Genomic DNA, 11,371 nt, shown 5'->3' on the forward strand with positions numbered 1-11,371 from the left:
TTCCCATTTGCAGGCCTCACCCTTAGGAATGTGGGGTGAGGTAGCTGGGCTATTCTGATTAGATACCCCCGGGCAATGTATGACTGTCAAATGGCCAAATGGCCAAATGGTTCCGAAGAGACTGACCTTAGACCTTTTAGCTTAGAGGGGGAAACAGCCAGTCATGGCATCTGTTAGGTTCAGACTCGTGTTCTTACAACATGTCTTTTGGAACATTCCTTCTTGGAACACTGAGATACCAATATAAGCAATCTAACACTCTGGTGCTATGTATTTAATTACTTAGTTCTCATTTGGAAAATACCTGGAATCAAACTGGTATGCCAGCTAAGATTAAAGAAAAAAATGGGTTTCCCAACGCTTGATATGATGGCCTTTCTATCAAGCTTCATTGCTTTATCCGTCTTTTGTGTTCTGTAAATGTCATACAGTTTTAGAATGCGCCAATCTGAAACACTGATTCAGAAACCTTGATTCTATCTTAGAGTACTAACCATTTTTTGATTTTCCTTTTATTAAAAAGTCTATCATCATAAATGACAATGGGTTTTATTAGAAAAAAATTTTTAAATTAATTTTAATAACATGAGTAGTATTACAATTCATTTCAACAAATCAGTGTTTTGCATTGCATTTATATGAATATACGTATTATTTACTTTAAAATTTTTTTTGAAATGTTTATTTCTTTATTTTGAGAGAGAATGTGCATGTGTTCCCGCATACACACAGGGACAGGCAGAGAAAGAGAAAAAGAGAGAGAGAGAGAGGGAGAGAGAGAGAGAGAGAGAATCCCAAGTAGGCCCCATAGTCAGTACAGAGCCTGACATGGCTTGATCTCATGACTGCGAGATCATGACCTCAGTCGAAATCAAAAGTCACATACTTAACAGATGGAGCCACCCAGACACCCCTATGCATATTTTATAATGCTGAAAGTCCTCATTGGAGAAAAAGACTACAACATTATTTTAATAGGAGTATTCCAGAAGTATTTTTCTCTTTTAATGTATGTATGACCAAAAAAATTTCTATTGGAAAAACTAGGTTATTAAGAAAACATATCTAAGTAGAAAAGGAGTCAAATGTCTTAATTATGGAGTCGTTATTTCTATTTAATGGTGCAATTATAAAAGTAAGCACTATGTCCCTCAACAACCACATCAACCATATATTTTACACATTTAATTGCCATCAAGAAGTGACTTTAATTCTAAGTGGGAGAAGGTTCTCTTCCAAGATCAAAGGTGGTACTAATGAGTAACTTCCTCCTGCTGCTTCTGAGGCCCAAAAGATTACCAGATGGCTTTTACCGATGTAAGGAAAGCAAAGGATTTTTGCCTCAATTAAATGGTACTTTTCCAATTTATTTGTATGGGAGATTTAGGCATTGAAGTTCCTGACTAACCCTAATAAGTGTGACTGGATTTCCATCTACAATTAAAAATGCACCTTTTCAGCTGTCTGAAGAATGACTCGTGGGTTTTTGATCCGTTAACAGGCAGGAATGTAAGAAGCGTCACGGTTAGCTGGCTCTAACTTCCGGCGCTGCTGCTTTCAGTAGTCCTGCAAACAGATTGTCCATCTGTCCTCTTGAGACCAGGATTTCATCCCTTTGTGATTACTCTGAGTGGCCACTAAAGGTCACTCTCACTCCATCTTCTCTGTCCAGTTTTGAAAGCTTAGCCCAGTTATTAAAATCTGTGAAACACCCACTTTTGCATTAGAAAAGGATTCATTCAGGATAGAGTTTTTGGGAAGCCAAGAAGAACTAGTTTGCACACGCATCCAGTTTAGGAAGCAAAAACCCTACCTGAATAAGTCAGAGGTTCGGAACAGATGGTTTATGTTACATTCCCACATTAATGCATTTCTGAGGAAGTTATCAAAATTCATAAAACGTTCATTTTAAAATGAGTCCGGGGAAGATGTGAAATTCAATGATTACATTCTAAATGAGAATGAAAATATCTGATTTAAAAGAGAAATCATTCATTTTTAGGAAACACATTTAGGAACTCAAATGCTTATTGAGTTAATAAATCATAACTGATCTGATTTGAAGAAGGGGGAAGGAAAAGTTAGAAATAGTACTTGCCAAAAATTCAGCAGTTTAAGTCATCTGTAAAAGTAAAGGTATTACATTTAAGAGTCATTTCCTTTTTGCACATAAGTGTTTGGGATATTTAGGAAATGCTCATATTTAAAACTATTAGATTTCTGATGTATATGAAAGGCCTGAACAATTTATAGGAGACTCACTTCAAATAGCCAGTATAAATGCCTATTCTCACTAGTAAGAAGGGTAGCATAAATTAAAACAATTAAAGAATTTTTTTGGCTTTAAAAAATGACCAAAAATTTAGTGGGAAAAATCAAGTATTAAGATTGTGAAAATTCATATTTTCCTGGGATTGTAAATGAATAGTGATATTTGGCAATATCTGGTAAAAAAATACTCATTCTTTTAGACCTAGCAATTTACTTCTAGGATTTACCTAGAAACACTCATTTGTTCAAGGAATTATGTACACTAAGCTACAGCAATAAAAGTAGCATGACTGAAAGGTCATTATTGAGAGAGTGGTGAAATAATTCTATACTACACAATTTCAGCTATTAGTTTCAAAACTTCTTTTATGAGCTACGATGGAATGTTTTTTAAAGACATGTGAATGATGAAAAACTCAGTTTCCATTAGATAAGTAGAGCAGAATAAATAGTATTTAAAAATCTCAAACTTAAAACGTTAGTTTGAACCATATGAAATATTTGTACTCTGCTACTTTTAATTGACTAAGAAGGTAATTTCTTATGGTTCAAACTGCATAGAGAAATGAGAAATAACTAGTTTTTTTTCCATGAGTAACCAGTTTGAAATGTTGATATGGGACAAACTTCAGGTAATTAAATTTTTTTCCAAAGAGAGTACACTCGTGTATTGTGAAAATAAAAGTTATGAATTATGATTTTCCTTCTCCCAGCTTTTAATATTTTAAATCCTCATTTATATTTATATGTATATATTATATAAATTATATATAACATGCCAAGAAAAATATTAGGCTTTGCTGTTAGCAGATGTCAGCTGAAGTCAATCTGTCCCTCAATATAGTATGTTGGATACTGATATCTTAAGGTCTTACTCTGAATTCTGCAGAACAGCTAACACTCTCTCTAGACCCTACAATGCAAATTTGTAGACTGACTTTCCATGGAAACCTTTGACTCATATCTTCTTAGGATATGTAGCATAAGCCCATTATACTGTAATAACATCGCATATCAATAATATACCATCAAGTTTTGAACAGTAAAGGTAATAGACTTTTCACTTTTTGCTCACACAGTAATCCCCACAGTCACATAGAACTTTATGGATGTTTTGGTAATTTGGAAAGGTAGAAAGGTTGACATCACAGTGGCTATAATTATGTTTATAGAATGTATTATATGTCTTTTCTTTTAAAAGTTTCCATTTTTACTTCTGCCCTCCCCCCAAGGTTCTCACTTCCCCGCCTATGTTTCACCCCTCCTTTGAGCCGTGCTTTATGAGTTGTCACTAGGAAGCACAATTACCCATCACTCTATTAGAGCAATTCAACTCTTTCCAAAATCTTGTTCCAAACTCAGCTTATCCCAACATTCCAGGATTCGTAGATGAACAATGCTGTCTTATCCTTTAATATTATCTATTCTTTCTAGAATAGAATTGTGAATTAAGTTTCAGTTTTACCTTCTCATATTTAACTGGTATATAGACCAAATAAAATGTAGCCTCAGTCTCCATAAGTCTCAGAATCTGAGAAAAAACAATTACAAAAAAGATAATTTTGGATGGCTTTGAATTGAAGCTAGTTGAATGGTTATCTTAACTGCACTTCTGAGAACACTGAGAACATTTAATATGTATGGAGATTCTTCAACAAATGGATCTAGTATATATATTTCAAACCTCTTTAAAGGCAAAACTCACAGAAACAGAGTTCTATAAAACTTGCAGTTGAATACTAGAAAACACCCTGTTGCAATACAATGAATATAACTTAAATGTGAACTTGAGGGACGCCTAGGTGTTTGGTCATCTGACTAGATTTCAGTTCAGGTCATGATCTCACGGTTTGTGAGATTGAGCCCCATGTTGGGCTCTGCACCAGCAGCACAGAGCCTGCTTGGGATTCTCTCTCTCTCTCTCTCTCTCTCTGCCCCTCCTTCACTTGCTCCTGTGTGTGTGTGTGTGTGTGTGTGTGTGTGTGTGTGTGTACACATGCGTGTATGTATGCACATGCTTTCTCTCTCAAAATAAATTTTAAAAAATGTGAACTTAAAAATAAAATAATTTTCTGAGATCTCTTTTGCTCCAATTAATTCTAAAAATTCTTATCAGAATAATCTTCCTAACGCACAGTTCTAATCAGGCTATTTCTGAGTTCAGTACTTATTTTATTCCCTACATTGGATACCACACTTAAAGTTCCTCTCCACTCTTGTTCAGCTTGCTGTTCCAGTCCTATTCTCCTTCTCCCTCTCTCATACAATCTGTGAGCTACACAAACTGGTCAGTCCCTTGCATGTTATAGGTATTCAATAAAGTAATCTTTTCAATGAGCCTAAATAATCATACCAAATGGTAGCAAATTGACAGTGAGCTTGATAATTGTTTAAAAAACTTTAACAAAAAACTTATTTAAATGAAAATAACCATGAAAACTGGCAGAAAGTTATCATTTGTATGACTGGAATACTAATATGCCTAAATGCATTATACTTTTGTCTCACTTCTGATCCATACATTTTATCCAGTGGATAATAATGCTCCTCCATCCCAGACTGAAAACGTCAGTTAGTTGCAAGGCGTTGCTGGTGACTTTTACTCTGTAAGATGCCTTATGGCCACTAGTGGCGAGTACAGACTCAGTTTAGTAAAGAGTACCACTCCAGATGTAAGCCAGCATTTAATCTCTTTGGCGGCTGAAACCAGCCTTCTGACAGAAGCCAACAAAGAAGAACGAGCCTTCTGCTTCTAATCGCTCCTTCCTCAGCTGCTCTGTCACACCACTGACTATTCCCCTCCTGTCAGGGTCTGTGTGGTCAGGAAGAGGAGAAGGAGGTCAAGGTAGTAGGACACTTCTTACTCCACACTGAAGGACTTCCTGCGTTCTAAGCTTGGCGGGTATTACCATAGATTCTCTCTGATGCAGCTTCCCAAAACTCTTCTTCTGAGTCTAGCAGGATCCTACTCATCCTCACAAGACTGGTCTGCTGGGACTCCTTTCTCATATCTGGGTATCTAGAAGTTACCAGCCGGTCTCTCTCTTCTGAGATTTCTTCTATTGAACAGGACTATTGAACAGGACCCCAAATTACCCCTCCACCTTGCATGGCCTACTTCTGACTAGAGGACATACTTGTGAATTGCTTGCCCAGTGAAAGTGGATTAAACTCTGGGCATGTAGGTTTCCCCTGCACGTTGGCTTTCCCACACAGTTTGTCAGCCTTTCAATTGCTCTCAAGATTTCCTAAACACGAGATGAATCTAGTTCAGTGTCCTCTTTGTCTTCCTCACAAGTTCTCTTTTTCTCCACACGCTGCAGTTTGGACTTTCTTATATTTTCTAGTAGGTCAAGAGAGTCAGTAGTCAGGTTCCTAGTTATTTCTTATGAAAATTTTCATACGCAAATTTATCTTCCACATTGATCTGTGATATATGGGACCTCAGTGCATTTGAAAAAGGAAGGGTCAAATTCTGACATGCCTTACACCCATGTTTACAAAGGAACATCAAACAAACAGAAGTTAGTTTTCTAGACGTTATCAAGTATGTCACAGGTTATTTTTTTTTTTAGGAAAGCAAAAAAGTGCTGCTGTTTTCTTGGTACTCAGGATAGAGGGAATACAGCTGTGGCCCCTGCTAATGACTAAGTTCAGACCACCTAATAACCTGATGGGTAGAAACCCTTGCGGAATCATTAATCTGATTTAGAGAAGTAAACAAAGGTGGCATTTGTTTTCTCAAGTGTTTTGGTGTCAAATTTATACTGGCTCCACGGAGATAAACCCAGGTCTCCTGCCTCTTTGTCCTGTATTTTCCCACGACAGCATGTTTAAACACCCAAGAGAAAAGGCATACACATCTTGCATGGCACTTTATGGAAATGAACACAGTGTGGGTTATTTTTAATCTATGGTATAAATATTTTGCCTCTTTTGCAAGTAAGCCAGAAACATGATAAGAACTCATTGGGTAAAAAATAATTTTAAAAAGTTATATTTATGTTTTTTAATTATTTGAGACTTTCCAAAAGTGAGAACCTAAGCATTTGGACATAAGATGTATAGCTGTGTGTGGGGAGCGCATTTACTGGCTTATTTGCTAAGAAATATTACTAAATCGCCACTTTGAATATGAATAAGAATGTTAAAGCAGGAATTAATTTATAAAGAAAATACAGTCATCTTATTAGGTTTACTCAAATAGCACCCATTAAAACAATACTGCTGTTATTTACAAATGGAGGACATTGATGAATATATCAATAATTATGAATCAGAACTTCATTCCTAGAATGTGTATTGTTGGCATTTCTAGTCCCTATTGATCAAGTACAGGATCTTGTTCATCAAACTTTCTCACGTAAGTATAATGTCCCCAAAAGGAAATCAGTCTGCTGAAAATTAGAGAGAGCTGTCTTTTCTGAAGTGACACTTATTTAGAGAAACAACCAGGGGCACCTGAATGTCTCAGTCAGTTAAGCGTCTGACTCTTGATTTCAGCTCAGGTCATGATCTCATGGTTGGTGGGTTTGAGCCCCACATCAGGCTCTGTGCTGACAGCGTGAAGCCTGCTTGGGATTCTCTGTCACCCTCTTTCTCTCCCCCTCCTCCACTTCTTCTCACTCTCAAAATAAATAAAGAAAGAAACTATCTAATTCCTCACACTTCTCTGTAAAAGAAAATAGCCAACAACAAAACAACAAAAATGGCAAAACATTTGCCAGAGTCTAGAACATCAATAATTTGTACTTTTGCCAGTAATTTAGGATTTTACTTGCCTTTTCTATACAGTTTTCAGCTTAGTAGAGACTATTGCTTCAAACTTTACCTTACACAGAGGTTTCATTTTAAAATTTAAAGGAAGAATTTTTGTAACAGGTACTGTCACAGCTAAATATTTTTAAGAATTTAATTAAATATTTAAAGAAATAAATGTTCCCATTTCATAATCACTGGTACCTACATTACCCATGTCAAATTGAAGAAGATTTCTCAGATTCCCGTAACTTCCAAAAATTGCCAATCTCTTCTTTTTACTAGGGAATTTCTCTCCCAAGTCTTGTATCTCCTTTCTCCATGCCAAAATAATTCTATAAGTCTGAGCAAAATATGTCTTTTTATTGATGATGTTCTTTCTTACTGACATTAATGATGTCATTTCATTAGTGATATTGTTTATATCTCGGATTTTTGTTATTTCTATCCTTACCTATGAAGAAAACATTGAAAACATAATGTAAGAAAGTCTTTGAGTCAACCAAAAATTGACAAAATGGAATGTGTGCTGGTGAAAACTGGCTGTTTACAGTAAGAATTACCATGAGATTTATCTTTGTAAGATCCTTACCATTATAAAAAGAGCTGAGTGTTAGCAGAAACAAAATAAAGAATCTATAAAGGCCCACGTATGAAAGTCCTCTGCTTTATAACAACAACAACAACTGTGCAGCAAGTGGGTAAGGAAACATAGGAGCTCATAAAAATATGCTTCACCAATTGAATATTTACATAAAAAAAGTATTCTGACATTTATTTACCTCATGTCACACACAAAAGTCAATGCCAAGTGTACAAAGATGTAAATGTGAAAAGGAAAAATTACTTAGTTTTTAGAGTGGTGCTGTCCCATTCAATAGCTACTAGCCATCAATTTCTTTTTTAACATTTATTTATTTTTGAGAGACAGATTATGAGCAGGAAAGGGGCAGAGAGAGACACATACAGAATCGGAAGCAGTCTCCAGGCTCTGAGCTAGCTGTCAGCACAGAGCCTGACACGGGAACCCATGAACCGTGAGATCATGACCTGAGCTGAAGTCGGACACTCAACCGACTGAGCCACCAGGTGCCCCAAGCCATCAATATTTGAAAAACAATTTGCAAAATCAATTCCTTAGTCACACAAGAAAGATTTCAAGTGCTCCACGTAACTATATGTGAGTAGTAACTACTATATTGGGCAGGGTAGAAATAGGACATTTTAATCATCACAGAAAGTTCTATTGCATAGTGCTGTTTTATTTTTTATTTTTTAAAATTTTTTAATGTTTTATTTATTTTTGATACAAAGAGAGACAGAGCATGAGAGGGGGAGGGGCAGAGAGAGAAGGAGACACAGAACCGGAAACAGGCTCCAGGGTCTGAGCTAGCTGTCAGCACAGAGCCTGACGCAGGGCTCGAACCCATGAACGTGAGATCTGACCTGAGCTGAACTTGGAGGCTTAACCAACTGAGCCACCCAGGCGCCCCCATAGTGCTGTTTTATATAAGACGTAAGATAACATTTTAGTGACCTTGTAAGTCAACTTGTAGGCAACAGTTTGTTGAATAGAATACTAAGGGTGTTAACTCTAAAAAAATTTATGTACAAATTGAAATTAAAATACATATTTCTTCTACACTTTACTTTTATAAAACTATAAAAGTGAAAAGATTTTAGTGCTATATAATTATAAAACCACCTTTATATAAAGGGAGATCATTAATTTAACTTGACAAGTGAGATGTTTTACATAAATTAATTTATGGTTATTAGATTTAAGAGTAGACAACTATAGATTCAGGTCCAGCTCTATTTCCAATATTTTTTGTATGCTATATTTTTTAATTGAAATATTAATTAATGTACAGTGTTTTATTAGTTTCAGGTGTACAATATAATGATTCAACAATTCTATACATCACTCAGTGCTCATCAAGATAAACGCACTCTTAATCCCCCTCCCCTATTTCACCCCCACCCCCAGCCCCCTCCCTTCTGGTAACCAGTTTATTTTTTATATTTAAGAGGCTGTTTTTTCATTTTTTTCTTTGTTTACCAATGTAATTTGTTTCTTAAATACACACACATCCTCTTTATCCATTCATCTTGGGACACTTGGGCTGCTTCCGTATCTTAATTATAAATAATGCTGTAGTAAACGTCAATATATCTTGATATGAATTTTTATTGATGCTAGTACAGAGAATGAGTACTCTATAATTTTATTACTCAGTAAATTAAAACCTCAAGTATTTGTCTACTAGTTTAGGATAATCATTATCCAGGCCTGGCCAGTTGCCCTCACAAGCTTATACCATCTTATTAAGTAAAACTATAATTCATTGCTTCTGGTTGCTAAATTAAAAATGTAGTAGTTAGGGCACCTGGGTGGCTCAGTCAGTTAAGCCTCAGACTCTTGATTTCCACTTAGGTCATGATCTCACAATTCTTGAGTTCTAGAGCAGCATTGTGCTCTGTGCTGACAGTGTGGAGCCTGCTTAGGATTCTCTCTCTCTCTCTCTCTCTCTCTCTCTCTCTCTCTCTCCCTCCTCTCCTCTCTCTCCTCTCCTCTCCTCTTTCTCTCTCTCTCTCTCTCTCTCTCTCTCTCGACCTCCTGCATTTCCCCCACATCTCTCTCTCTCAAAATAAATAATAAATAAATATTTTTAAAAATATCTAGTATTCAATCATGATTCTTTTCTCTCTCACATGCACATTTAATCCATTTCTGGATATCCTTAACACCCCCTCCCCGTATTCACTGCAATGCTTATCTATCAATAGGAAATTTTTTGAAGTAACAATCCAGACTTAAGGATTCAGCAATTCAGCAGAATTTGTTTTCCCTCAGGCCCTCTCTTGATAGTCCTATAATGAAAAACAAGAGAAGATGGTAAGAAGCCAAAGTTTCGAACATTTCAAACAGACATTTCAAAGTTCAATTTGTGCCATATTGTTTTTACCATGCTAAATCTTTTACCACTCACTTGGAAGTGAATTTATTATGTTCAAAGAGGTTGCTCAGATGTCTGCTCTGCTTGGTTTTCAGCAGTACAGGGAGGCTGAGATGAATAAAACTCATGGGAGAGCACATCAGAGAAAGAACTGGGAGCAGTAGTCTGCGGAAGTTCTTTACTCCGGGACAGGATGAGAGGAGAGAGAGCCAAGCTGAACAAGAATCACACATCAGTCCCTGATGGAACCTCAGAAAGCTGTGCTCTGGGGGGCAGGCGCAGCGCCCCTTGCGGGAGCGTGGCACAGCTTCTGAGGAGATTTCATCGGGATATCACTGCTGCTGGTTTCGAATGTCATTCAAGATCAGATATCACTCTAGCCTCAGGACAAAATACTTTGACTCTTTGGTCCTTGCCGTTGTCTTTTTTCAGTAGTAGAACGTCGCGATTTAGTCTTCCTCGGATTGTCTAATATCAATAATAATAGTAAGAGTAGCTGATATCCGTGGCTTACTGTATGCCAGACACTGTGCCATGTGCTCCACACACACTCAACATGGATTTCTAACAGCACTAGGAAGCAGGTACTGTAATTATCTCATTTTATGGATGTGAAGACCAAAACATAAGGGGAGTTAAGTACTTTGTCTAAAATGACACAATCAGTGAGTAACAGAACCTGGGTTAGAATCCAGGCACCTGACTTCAGAATCCGTGATAATAATCGTAGAGGTTTAAATGGAAAGGCCTAGAAAGGTTAGGCAGCTAATAACAGGAGTGTGAATTGGACTGACAAAGTCTGAGGTCTAAAGTAGGGTGTTGTGGGAATCTATGGCAAGTTTGAAAGGTTAGGGCCAATTTATGAACAAATCCTATCAGTAGTTGAAATATATTTATTAAAGTGAAAACAATTTCAAAGGCATAAGTCTATCTAAGTTGCTTAGTTACAGGTATAGATACAAACCTCTCTTTTCTGAGCTCCCTGAAAAGTTATTATCCCTTCTTACTTCTACTGTCAATAAAGTTCTAAATATTTAGAAGACTCAGCTATGAGGCTTCTGCTGGCTCTGTGGAGTTCCCAGTTAGTGGGAACTCTACTCTAGCTCCTTCGTAAGTGCTATCTTCTCTCTTCTAAGATTTTAGAATTTTATTTTTTACTCTGATATTCTTAAATTTCACTATACAGTATCCAGACATGAGTTTTCTTCCTTATCTTTCCTCTTTGGCATATTATAGACCCTTCCAATCTGAGGTTTTTTTCTTTATTAATTCTGAGAAATGTTTCTTTATTATTTCTTCAAGTATTTCCTCTTCTTGATTTTTGTCTTTCTTTTCAAAAATATTATTTGCGATGTTTCATTGATGGTTTTCTCCCATGTGTT

At 36.5% G+C, this 11,371-nt stretch overlaps 1 long non-coding RNA gene across 1 annotated transcript; it reads right to left on the reverse strand.

Annotated features, from left to right (window-relative positions):
• Positions 1-9,733: 9,733 nt before the first annotated feature.
• Positions 9,734-10,283, reverse strand: LOC115273289. The gene is made up of 2 exons (XR_003900779.1): positions 10,023-10,283; positions 9,734-9,903 (listed from the first exon to the last, which is right to left on the reverse strand). It is a non-coding gene; the product is annotated as an uncharacterized LOC115273289 (long non-coding RNA).
• Between the last annotated feature and the right edge of the window lie 1,088 nt (positions 10,284-11,371).

The sequence above is a fragment of the Suricata suricatta genome, chromosome 1, assembly GCF_006229205.1.
Source record: "Suricata suricatta isolate VVHF042 chromosome 1, meerkat_22Aug2017_6uvM2_HiC, whole genome shotgun sequence".
Classification (NCBI taxonomy): domain Eukaryota; kingdom Metazoa; phylum Chordata; class Mammalia; order Carnivora; family Herpestidae; genus Suricata; species Suricata suricatta.